Here is a 13,158-nt window from a genome sequence, read left to right as displayed (position 1 = left end):
CATATAAAAGCCATGTAAGCTATTGATTAGGAAATTATATCCAAATATGAGGATAAAAAGATGATCCATATGTATAATAATAATTTGTAATTTGGACTTCACTGATCTGTTACAAGTAAGTAAACATCATATCTTCTATATTATTTCTGTTGTTGGCATATCTTTTCTCAGCTGATACAAATCCTATGGTAAGGAAAAATTTATTAACAACTAGGATTTTTTAATCAATTTTTGATAAAGTATACTCATATTATATATATATTTGTGTTAAGTTAAAAGATATATATAAGCATTAAGGTACTTGCCAAAAATCAATGTTCATTAAATGATGCTTTGTGGAGTGAAAATGAGAATAATGAAATACCAGCTTAATTATGTAAAATAAAGTTCTGCTAAAGTGAGGGGGAGAAAATATTTTGCTTGCCACATATTGTAATTTATAGTTTTATTAAGCCTATAAATATTATCCTTTAAGAAAGAAGAAAAAAATAAAAGCAATACTTTTTTGGACTAAAATATCGTAAATATATAGTATCATCTTTTAAATGTTTTGTACCAATTTTTTCCATGATTAAATAAAGAATAGCAAATCTAGGTTGGTGGTCAATGTAGTTTTAAGAGCATTAAACCTTATCTTGATATAAACATTAATTAATTAATGAACATGAACATTCAATAATTATTTTAGAATCATTTAAAGAAAATTTGTATGGAGTAAAGGGCATTTGCCTTTCATCTGGGGCATGTCAAACAAATATGGCTCTTGTGCCATTAAGCATCAACCATTCACCCAATGTAAGAACCCATGACACCTGACCTGAAAGAAGCTATTTCTGAAGCATCACAGCCTTAAATCTTAAAATACATTTGTAAATTCTTTATAAGCCTTCTTGGAATTTTGTAATTCTGTGAAAGAAAACTAGAAATCTCTTAGGATTCATTTACCTTTGTTTTAAATTCGTCAATGAAACCCCTTATATATATGTGTATGCTATGGATCACTCTTTGTGCACTTCTCGATTCCTTGTGAAGCTTTATGAAATTGCAAATGTTTAATGGGTATCCGTGATTTCTGTTAAAAATTAAACTCTATTTTAATTTAGCATAGCAGTAAAACGAATTGTGTAAAATTTGTCTGTTGAGGCATATCTTGCTACTGGTTATTTCATGGGATATTTGCAAAGAAACAATTCACAGGTTTGGACTGAATATTTTTGTTTGCTGCAAACAGTACCAAATCCTATCAGTGTTTCCAAAAAGCAAAAGAATTTACAATTTAATTTTAATCTGTGTGTAATTTGTTGTTACCCAGAACCTCCAACAAATCTGCAAACCAAGACCTGCCTGTTTATTTTCTTCTCTCATTTTTTTATTTAATTTTTTAAAAATTTCATATTTTGTAATCAAAAATTTTATGCAATACTAGTTTTATACAAAAAGAAATTATTACTTTTATACATAAAGGTCTTTTGCGGTCAACTCTTTACTTCCCTGGCTGTTCAGTTAATTCATAACATATTTAAAATTGTTCTCCTTTTTTTGCTCAGTAAAGTTGAAAATTATAAAATGAAATTTATTAGAAGTAACTTTTTTTCCTATTTTGAAATAAAGTGTTTTATACTTATTGATACTACATGGTTAAATTTAGTAGCTGAAAAATAAGGTTGCAAAATATCTGCTTCATTATATGCATTATAAATATAATTTGATAATTTAAAAAATTAATTTAAATGTCATGAAAAGAAACAAATTTCAAAACCCATATCATGGAAATATTAAAATATAATTTAAAGGTTACTGTCAGAATTTTCTAAATAAGTTTTATGAAGAATAATTTATTTTTTTTTATCAAAATGAATGAAATAATAGTATGTTGCTATGCTTTCTGAAAATCAGACTTTAAAATATCTTTTCAATTTAAATTATTTGCAAGTATTTTATATTTATATAGCAAACCTCAGCGAGTCTAATACATGTAAATGGGAGAACTATATAACTTTTTTATGATTATTATTATTAGAAGGCTTAAGCTGTAGCCTTGATCTTGTACCAGACCTAGCACTTTAGAAGTTTCTAACATTAAATCATTGCTCGTATTCTTGAAGTCTTAAAAGAACATCTGAAAAAACTATTAAACTAATTTTTTACATGACAAATTCATCCAATGCAGTAATTTTTTGATTTGTGGTTCATTTTAGAATGTTACTCTGATAACTAATTTTATTTCCTTCTATTCTTCCTATAGTGCCTTTATATAATATTACAATCCTTTTTCTGTGCATTTTTATTCTATATTTTATGTCATTAAGTTCTATTCTTTCTCATAATTCTTACTTGCATCTCAGAAATTCTGGTGTAATATACATTTTCTCTCCTCATTTAATAGTTGTAAATATTGATTTTTCTTTGATTTCGTGAGTAACCTTATAGGTCAAGAACAATGAAGGGAAAAAAATTTTATGGAAATAAAAATAATTAAGAGCAAGTGAACAATTTTGGGAATCAAATAGATACGACGTAAAATGAGTTATTTTTCAAATTAATATAAAAAAAAAGTTGAGTTTTGTGTGGTTGTTGTCTGTGTATCCTTAATGGTAAATTTATTTCTAAATTGCTTGCCCTCTTTTTTGTGTGTGTGTTTCCAATATATTATGTAGTTTATTTCTTGAGCATCGAACTGAAAATATTTTGAATGAAATTATTAGAAACAATATGAAAATAAATCAATAATTGAAAATTATAAAGGAAAGGAAGAGGGGGTATGTACAAAATGATAGTAGTAATTAATGAAGAAGTTGATGATTAAAAGATATCAAAAAAGAAAACAATTCTTTATTTTCATTTGTTTATGTTTAACTGGAAATTTATTTCCTTGAATTGTATATGTTTTTTTTTTTCTAGGAATCGTGAAATAATCTATGCTACTTTGGGCACAATATTGTAATAGAATATAATAGAATCTTTTATTAATTTTATGCTGCAGAATAGCTTCACTTGCACAATTATTTTACATCTCAAAAAATATTCGTTGGGCATTATTTTCAATTAAACTAAGGAAATATTCCGTTAATGCATACTGAATTTCTGAAATTGAAGAGTTAATTTTTTAAGACTCATTTCACAATTCTGAGTTGAAAAATAATGAAATCCTTGGAAACTCTTTTCATTCCATTTACATCAACAACCTCTGGAAATATTCTTAACAGAAGATAATGCAGTATGCAATTTATCTAGGAAAATAATAAATAGTACTGAAAAACTGCTAAACGACTCATGAATTCGTATTTTTTTTCTCTCGCTCAACTTCTGTTGTTGCTCAAAAACATGAAATATAATTTAAAATATTTCCTTCGGAATCAGAAAAAAAATTTATCAAATAAACTTTTTTCCCGACAAAATCGATGATTATATTCTATGTAAGAGAAAAGGCTGAGAAGGAGAATTTTCAGAAACTTTTTCTATAACACAAGATCTTTTTTCTATAAACTGTTTTCTTTTAAATAATAATAAAAAAAGAGCATTCATTCAAATTTAAGGAAATCTTTTCAAATCTAATGTAGGCGGAAATAAACACAACCATCAATTTGGTGATCTCATGCTAATCTGGGCATTAAAAGCTGGCTTTCTACCATTTTCCCGCCAAATAATGGCACTGGTTGGCCCTTTGGGTATTCGTTGGGAAGGGAAGACGGCAAACTCGCCTTCCGTGGCAAAAGGTGGAGTGTAACGTTAATGATCCTGCTTTAAATGTGAAAAAAGGCTCCTTCACAGACTGATTTGTGAAAGTAGATAAGAATTTTTGAAATTCCGAGTTCATTTTCTGACATTGAATTTTTGGAAAGAAAGAAAAAAAAATCGGAAATAGATTTTATTAAAAAAACATCTTATATACTAAATTATTATTTAAATGAACTTCTTTTAACAGATAAGATGAATTAAATTCTGTCAAAATAAGAAGGACGTTAATTTAATATATTTAAACTGGTTAATAATGTTCACTATTTTTTAATGCCAAAACTGTCTACAGAATTAAAAATTTTATAAGTGATAATTCAGTATGCTATTTAGGTAATTATTAAAGATTTGCTCTGTTTATATTTAAATTGCAAATGAAACTACCTGACAGTGAAGTAACCAGCAATCTTCCCCTATTTTTTAATGAAATACTAGTTGTCTTTGACGATCAATTGGTTCGCAAGAGTGAAAGTGAAATAACCAGTAATTTTCCTCCATTTTTTAATGAAATACTAGTTGTTTTTATCAGCCAATTGGTTCGCAAGTATTAATGGTTGTTAAAAAGTTCACATAAATATTTTTTGTTTCATTATGTCTTAATATTTTACTCGGGAAAATCGTTAAACTTTGACACTTATTTAACTCGTATTACGGTATGCGTCAAAATATACAGTACTGAAACTCGCGCATCTCGAACACATGGTTGCATTTGTCGAGCTACATGTGTTCGCAGTAGTGAAAAGGAAGTTGTGTTGTGCAGTTGTTGTTGGAAATGGAACTCTGGAAGGAGGAAAAAGTATTTATAGTTGAGCATTATTTCCGCTCATACGGGAGCGATCGTGAAAGTGGACACAATTATGTTGTCTATTGTTAGGAAATTTCGCCGTTCTGTAAGTGTACTTACTATCTCAACGGAAGAGGAAGTCTGGCCGACCAGTAACTGTTTCGACAAATGAAAATCATGCACGTGTTCTCCAGCAGGTGCTTCATTCGCCCCAACGAAGTCTACGACGAACGGCCTTGAAATTGAACGTCAGCGGTACGTCCGTTCGCCGATTGTTTAAGGTCATAGGTGGATTTCCGTACCGGATACAGATCGGAAAACGCTCGATAGAGCCAGGATGGTGTATTGTGGAGCATTTTTGGCCATAGTGTACGAGGACCAAGATAGATTTCTTGAATAATGTGCGCTTCTCCTACGAATGTCGCATTCACTTGAATGGCTCATCAAATGCCAGATAACTCGCTTCCTTGTATTTTGAGCTGCCAGATATCATTCAAATCGCTACATAGTGCACGTGTGACGATATGGTGTGCCATCTCCGCACACAATTTATTAGATCCCTATTTCATTGAAGATACGGAAGGCAGTGCTCTTACCGTCACCCAAGAACGCTACAGAAGTTTAGCAATTTCTTCAAGATTTGAGGAAGTTTTGTCGTGTAAGGAACATGCAGATGAATAGACAGTGGTATCAACAGGATTGGGCGACCAGCCATACCTCTCGAAAATCTCTAGCCATGCTGCAGGAAAACTTTCCAGGGCGAATCATTTCACGTGGCGCTGACTTCCCACACGCATCCCATTCCCCCCGATTGTACATCACTTGATGCCTTCTAGCGGGGAATGTTAAAGGAGAGTGTGTTCAACTGCGAAGATCCACCAAGAACTGTGCCTGCATTACGTATGAAAATCGTCTTTTTTTGCAGGAGTCTGCAACATTTTCTTTAAAGGATATGTTTGAGAATCTACTTGAACGATATGAACATAGTCTACAGCGAGGCGGTGCAATTTTAAACACTTACATTATGCATACTGTGGTAAATTAACTCGCTAAAATGTATATGTATGTATGTTAATTCCTTTTGAAGAAAATTAAACTCACAGATGGCAATATTGTAATTTTGTTCATCTTTTCGTTTCAGTACTGTATATTTTGGCGCATGTATTTTAGAAGCTTTACGTCAGTCGATTCATTATTGCCTTAATTTTCTATCGTTGAATTTATACATCCACTTATATTACAGGAAAAGACAGCAGTTGCCATTACTTGATTCTGAAGTTAAAACTTTAATTGTAAGAAAACAAAATATTATTAAATCCATATTTTATACTGAAAACTACTCAACATGGAAGTCAAACCCTGCTATCTTGTTCAGACATAATGGGGAAAAAAACCAGGGTGAAATAGTTGCAACAATGAAAAAAAAAAATTTGAATTTCACTTTAACAATGGAATTTATTGCAGCAAACACGTTTATGATACGTTTTTTTTTTAATAAAGTTTAGAATAGAAACAATTCTTTCTCTCCTCTTCCGTGAGTAGTGCAGTGAGGTTATTGATGTAGCCAAAGCCATTTTAGACACTTTTGGACAGATCTAATCCTATTGCACTACTGGACAAGACAACAACAATAGAAAAAATTATATAACAAGCAAAATTCATATCATTAAAAAGATAATGTTATGAATTTTAAAATGATGTAAAAATCATCTTTTATATCAAAATATTTTCAGGAATTATAGATGAAAAATGCTAAAATTTCGCTTTTTTTAATTAATCAAAATATCAAAAACTCATCTTGAAGTATGCATTCCTCCCCTTCCAAAATACATACGTGCCCGTTAAATAGCTCTGGATCAAACGACCCGGCCTGTAGAGTGTCAAAGGACACAAAAATCATATTTATTATTAGTAGATATAGAGATAAAAACAGAGGATCTCAGGATTTTAGTAAAATGCTGTAACATCTAAATGACGACCTTCAAATTTTTAGAAGCATTATTTATGAAAATCACTTTCAAAGAATGATTACTTTATTTTTGGCAACTATCAGAATAATTATTATTTTAATCCCACTATAGTTTTAATTTATTATTTTAAAATTTGAATTTGCGAGTGACGGTTGTGTTTCTCCATTCCTCGTGCTTTCCGTCTTTCGTTTTAGACGGCGTGTTTTTAAGTTTCTCTCTTTAATTTGTGTTGCTGACAGGTAAGGTTGTCTGTCATTATATTTAAGAAGATAACCTACTTTTCAAAACGAATTCGGGATTCATTATTGCCAATTGATGGTGCTGCAGTCATGAACAAAGTCAAATAATTGAATACAGTTCAAAATAATAATTACTATAGAGATATTAAAACCAACGAGCATGTTATGCACCTCGGACGAAATCAATACCAAAAAATAATGTTATCCTGTCGAATGCAGACAATCTGCAGAAATTGTCCCAATTAAATCCGTTTTTAGTGCAAAGTTTCATCAAAAACATTATTGATAGACATGATTCAATAGATAACATGAAATACACCCGGCAAGGTAAAATATCATTCACTACAAAAGACCCGAAATGTGATGTGCAACTATTTCACTAAATAAATTGATGGATAAAGATGTAATGTGGGAAAACTTCTTCTCGCTTGTTACTGTTTGACATGCCAACAAATGCCCGGATAGATGAACTAGCACCAGAAATACAGGATAAAAAATAACCTTGCTGTAGTTGAAATGGGGAGATTTTTAAAACAAAGGATATATCATCAGTCCTAATAACTGTTCTGGGAACAACTTTGCCAGATTCTGCCAAAATTTGGTTTATCAACCAGCGGAGCCAGCAATTTATAGACCGCCCGAGACAATACAACAAATGCTATTCTTTCAGCCATCCTACCTGTGTTTGTGGGGAAAATGACAGCTGCCATCTTTAGACCTTCTCAAGAGCCTGAAAAATGTATTAACTGCAACTGTCCTCATAATGCCAAGCATAAATCATATCCAATATATGTAAAAGAACTAAAGATACTGCAACTTAAGTGCCTTAACCCTATAGCAACTAGCGAAGCTAGCTGAATTTTCCAAGCCTAAAATATTCTGGTACTATCGAAATCATGTCGGCAATTATTGACCTACAAGATTCTTTCAATGCTAAATTAGAATCATTTTTACAGTCAATAAATGAAAGATTCGAAAAACAAACTGCCCTTTTAGTAGACATGCTTCAAAAATTCATTGATTGAATAATCCAGATTATGCGTATAGTAGTTTCACAAAGTGTCGATTGCAGTTCATCTGCGCGCAAAAAGAAAATCCTACAGAATTTGAATACCGAAATACATTAGGATGCAGGTGAAAGTAATGATCAAGAAATTATGTCAGACGACTAAACATTCCTTCCTTCCTTTTTTTTTTTTTTTTTTTTTTTTGGTCATTGTTTCCTGTTTTTTTTCAACTCGTCAATTTTGGGTTTTTGTTCTTCGTTCTTCATTTTTTTTTCCATGGCATTTTTTTTTCTTGCCACAGTTTTTTAACAGTAGTTTTCGTTCACTTTTTTTTTTCTGCAGTGGTCTTGCCGCAGCATTAAAAACAAAAAAATTTGGTTCAAGCAACCGCCATTCTCCACCTCTACTTTTTGGATTTTTCAAGAAACGCATTTGAAAGATACGGATCACTTCACTTTTCCAAACATTTTTTTTTTTCTCTCATATCCACCGATATAACCGACCAAGTTGTGGCCTCCTTATCGGTATACCAGCAAATTTGTCTCGCAGAGTTATTTTTATCAAAGAAAATGACCCGAACCTGGAAATCCTTGCTGTTGAAAACCAAGCTAGTAAGTCATATCACTGACTCTCCGACCCGCCCGAAGGCGCTCAGATAAAGAAAACTGAATGACCGGGCCGCAACAGAATCTTTGGTAGAACCCATCACCAGCAACGGTATAATCCTTCCCAAAGGAAGTACGTTTCATCATCGATGGGAGGAGCCAGATCCCCCACTTATTTATATACCCACCAGGGTGGCGTGATCCAACCACCATACCGGAACCATCTTATCCTCTTTTCGAGGTTCCCCCCGAAGGAGTTGCCTAAACCCGTAATCAAAGATTCATAATTATTAATATTTATGTTCCTTACTGGTTCAATATTAACCTGATTAAAACATTCCTTGACAGCATAAACTCGCCAACTTTCATCTTTGACAATTTTAACCTCCATCACCCTTTAAAGGGGTGCAATCCATCATTCCACGTAGTGACGATTTTTCCGAATAGCTCAATAATTCCAGTTTTATACTTCTTAACTCATCATGCCCAACTCAGATCATAAACTCAAGTACATATGCACTTCATGCTCAAGTGTTGATCTCACTTCATGCTCTGACCAACTTTTTGAAGAAACTGATTGCTGTGTTTTTGACTGCTCTTTCGAAAGTGATTATAGACCCATAGTAGTTTCATCTTCAAAAAACAATACCTCATCTAAATATCCCAAAACCAAGTGGAATTAAATCATTCAAGAAACAAACGAAATATTCACAGAAACTAATCAACCGACTATAGAAATGATTACTAGCAAAAATTTCACAAATTATAACTAAGCGTGCCTCGAAAAAAATTTTACCCAATAAAGATCATCCACCGTAGTGGAATGCTGCTTGTGACAACTTTAGCCGCTTGAAAAGTGCATGTGGAAAAAAAGCATTGAGGACCATATCTGCTCAGATTGGATTAAATATAAAAAATATAGAAGCGAACTAAAATTTCATATTAAAAGGCGAAAGATGTATATTGGGAATGCATAATTAAAATTTCTAAAAATCCTAGAACTTTTTTTTGAAAATACTAAACAAGTTATCCAGTCATACTAACCCCGATATTAAAACTAAAGGATTAATTTTCCATAACAGATATATGAGGAATTCAAAAATTCGAAGTAAACGTTTTGCAAAAAAATTTTCTTCGCATAATTATGAATTGGAGCCTAATCTGATGGACTACAGTAATGACAACCAATTTTTAACACATTCGCTGCCACTGACGCGCTGGCGTTGTACCAAGCCATCTATATTATTAGATGACACCTTCTCTGCTGCAGTTAAAAGATAGCAAAGAAGGGATCATCTAATTAGACAGAAGACCCGGATATCAGGCTTGAACCGTGGCAGTGAACGTGTTAAATAGCAGTATCAAAATCTGGGAATTCAAAAGAGCCATACAAAAGAATGAGAAATTCCACACCAGGCGCAGACAACATCCCGGCAACCTTGTTCAAAAAACTTGATTATACAGTTCTTTGCAAAATCCTCGATGTTTTCCAACAACAAATGAATTTTATCTTTACTTCCAAATGATCGGAAACATGCCATCATAGTTTCAATATCGAAACCAAACAAAGATAAAAACAAAAATAACCTCCTATACACTAATAGCTCTATTTTCAGTTGTTGTTTTTTTTTGGTAAGATTTTCGAACGCATCTTAGCCTATCGTATTACTCAATATTTAACTCGCTACAACAAAACCAACACGGTTTTATTCCATTCAGAGATAACCAAACAACAATATGTAAAATCTATTCAGCAATATCCGAAGCACATGAAAAAAAAATTGTTGGCGTTAGTCTCGATCTCAAAAGTGCCTTCTACTCAGTTCCTATAGATGACTTTATTTATAAATGTCTCCAACTTGGCATTACGGACGAGATCACTAAATGGATGCACAATTTTTTTGCAAGAAAGAATGTTTCAGATTAGATAGCGAGACACCATATCTGATCCAAATCTCCTTCATAAGGGCCTTCGGCAGAAAAGTATTCTCTCCCCGATCTTTTTTTGTCATTTTCATGAATGATTTCTTTGAAATTTTAGACACAAATTTCAAGTGTTCTTATCTTTGCTGATGATATTTTTGTTCATTGTTCTCATCCTTCAATGAATAATATTAAAAGTGAATTGCAAAATACATTGGAAAATATTTATAAATGGTGCTCTTATTATAAAATTTCCATTAGCGCTGAAAAGAGTGCTATAATTGTTCTTTCGAGAAAACGCTCACTTTTACTTCCGTATATAACGCATGACGGGTTTCCACTTACACGGAATGAATCGATCAAATATCTTGGAATTTCGTTTACTGAAACTAATCAAAATGGCAAGATTTTAAAAAATCTTAGAAATAAGGCACTTAAAAAATACAAGGTCTCAAAATCTTACGATCCAAGAGCAAAAAAAGATTCACAATCGTAAATAACAGCTTACTTAGTTTATTCTATTACAGTAGCCCCATCATTAAAAAACTCTCTGAAACACATCTCAAATTCTGTAATACAATCCAAACAATGGCACTGAGAATAGCACTTGGCGTTCCCATCTGGACCCCGCAATACCATTTTATTAAAACTTTCAGGACAAGAAATTCTTTCAGAAAAAAATGAAATGCCTTGCAATCCAATTTTTCATCAAACAAATGGCTAATTTTCCTTTCTCACTTTTAACCAACAATTCTGATAAATGTCCTATTGACTGAAAAGGATGAAGAAATGCTCAAAGCCTCGTTTCGAAACCTTAATTGTTCTCCGAAGCATCTTATAAAAATGCCGATTTTTCCCCATTCTAGCCCAGATCTTGGTGAAATCTTTCTGAACGACTTCAGTTTCCAAAACAAAGAAAGTTTCCAAAACGACTTCAGTTTCCAAACAAAGGGGGAAAGTTTTTCTGCTTTTATTGCACTTAAAAACATAAATTTCTATTCGCCTAAAATTATTCAACGTCTAACCTCAAAAATTTACACAAGAAAAAAAAAAATCTGAACCAAAAAATCTTTCTTTTATAGGATCTGAACACTATGGTATCGTATTAAATGATAAAGCAGACGTTCTTACAAAAGCAGTCAAGGAACTACGCTGTCACAAACTCCTCCCATCTTGGACTTTGGAATCCAACAGCAACGCCGCTGTTTCCAGTCAGTTGATACCGAGACCTACTGAAAACACCAATACATGGTCTTCGGGTTAGATTGTAAACTGAAATTTAAGATGCCTTTAATTCTAAGTATTATTTGTGTTTATTTATGTGAGTGAAGTGTTAATAAATGTTCCATCTTAAAGAATGTGGATTATTTGTGCAAAAGTGATATTATTACTCATATATAGTGGCTGTCCTGGAATATAAGGTAAGCCTAATTACCTTATTTGAATGGGGTCAATTCATGTGACGTAAAAGTCACATGTCATGTACCTCTTGCGCATGGCATTTAAGTTTCATCCGCGCCGATCTCGTCGATCAGTCTGCCATTAACGTTCTCCGCCAAGTATGAAGCGGATTTTTTGTTTACATTTGAAGTTATAATTTTTGAGTCATTTTGTTTCCTCTTATTATGTGTTAACAGAAGAAATACTGGTGTGCAGATGGATGCATGCTTTAATGCGAAATACAAGAGTGACTGTCATGATAAAAGGTTTTTTTATTTTCCTTTCAACAAACCTGACTTGGCTTGATAGCTTTGGTATAGATTTTTTCAAGCCTTCGAAGTCAATGATATGCTCCGATCATTTTGAAGAATTCCTTCAGTTTGTGTCCATTTATTAAATATAGCTGTTCCAGTAATTTGTTAGAAAAACTCTTCGAAGAAAAAGAAATCGGTAAGCGATTTGCCACCAAAAACAATCAAACAAAATCATGAGTGCATTTCTAATTTACTTCATTCACATTTGATGAAATTTCTGATAATTTTGAATATGCTTAGAAGGTTTTAAAATGTTTACATGAGTATTACATTGCATTTTTTTACAAAATCTTATCTAAATTTAATTAACGTAAGTAAACAAACTCCTATTGCAAAAATAACAACTGCTATAATGCTAAACTTAGGTGGAAGTGAATATTACTAGCTTTCTAATTACATTTGCAGATTTGTGATGGATTCAAAGTGAATTTATATCAAACATCTTTTCTATTGTTCAAAATGAAATGTCAATAGTTTATTGTATTTAAACTGAAATTCACTGTTATCATAATATCCTGTTATAACACTGTGCACCTCAGTGATTTCTGTTGTAATAAATAAAGGTCTTTTCATTGAAAATCAATTTCCATATCAGCATTTATTATATAATTTTTATTCCCAACTTCATTGCTACATGCATGTTTCGCTTTTTTTTTTTTTTTCTATTTCTTTAACATATCAATTTTGAATTATAAAATTCTGTGAAAGCATAAAAGTGTTTCTTTCAACTCCTCTTTATATAATATTTAACTTCTCTCTCTATATATATGTATATATATCATGACCTTATTGTTGTTTATTAAATTTACTCTATTATATGTTTTTGTTTTATTTTATGATATTCATTCAATTTAATTTTTATCAATGTAACTTTAGCATTTAAAAAGAATTTCATAAATGTTCTGCTTTAAAAGTATACTGTTCAACATTATGTTTTTATTAGTGATAAAAAAAAAACTGTTCTTTAGTATCTAGGATGTTTCTGTTGAAAAAAATTGATTTCATCATTTACATTGACATTCTTGTCATACTGTGTTTATATTATTTCTAAGTGTCTAGAAAAATAAATGTTGATAAATAGTTAATAGTTTTGTTTTGTTTTTAGTTTTTTGTATTAGTGAGTACATTGAAACATACATTG

Source organism: Argiope bruennichi, chromosome 7 (assembly GCF_947563725.1).
Source record: "Argiope bruennichi chromosome 7, qqArgBrue1.1, whole genome shotgun sequence".
Lineage (NCBI taxonomy): Eukaryota > Metazoa > Arthropoda > Arachnida > Araneae > Araneidae > Argiope > Argiope bruennichi.
The sequence above is the reverse complement of the archived record's forward strand: the minus strand, read 5'-3'. Positions refer to the sequence as shown.